The sequence below is a fragment of the Hyposmocoma kahamanoa genome, unplaced genomic scaffold (assembly GCF_003589595.1).
Source record: "Hyposmocoma kahamanoa isolate Upper Pololo Valley unplaced genomic scaffold, ASM358959v1 87, whole genome shotgun sequence".
Classification (NCBI taxonomy): domain Eukaryota; kingdom Metazoa; phylum Arthropoda; class Insecta; order Lepidoptera; family Cosmopterigidae; genus Hyposmocoma; species Hyposmocoma kahamanoa.
In genome coordinates this window covers 18,917,266-18,917,860 of record NW_020654422.1, presented here as the reverse complement: position 1 = coordinate 18,917,860, position 595 = coordinate 18,917,266, and positions in this window count along the sequence as shown.

Sequence of the window (595 nt, the reverse complement as noted above, 5' to 3'; positions counted from 1 at the left end):
TAGTGATTAGCAGTATCAAAATGAAATATTTACACCTCGAATTCCCAACTTCCAATGTAACTGCACATAAAATGAGAATATAAAGTAAGTGCACGGCCCTTGAACGGGTAGGGAAAACATTCCGTACTGCTCGCGAATAGCGACTGTAATAGAAACGGCTGGATTTAATGAAAGAAACTTCCAGCATAACTTCGCAGACGATTGCATTGTTTGTAGATGTTTTTAAGGGGCACGTTTACGGTATGAGTGCCAAGTAGCTTAGCTTCACGAAAATGAGAAGCAGAAACCTAATAGTGCATTGTATATTAAGGACGTTAAACAAGAAATTACTAACATGGATTTTTATTTTTATATCATCCATGATACAATGTTTTTCATCACATTTGGGAGGAAATAAATACAATGTTTATTTCTTGTATGAATTCATATGGTTCACAACACACATTAATTATGGATTTTGCAAATGGCGGGCTTTTTGTTTTTTGTTTTATTTTTTTATCAACAGATGGCCAGCTAGCTATTCTTCCATAGATAATATAACTCGAACTGTTATAAAAGCAAAGACGCATAATAGCCATGATGGAGTGTAAAAAAA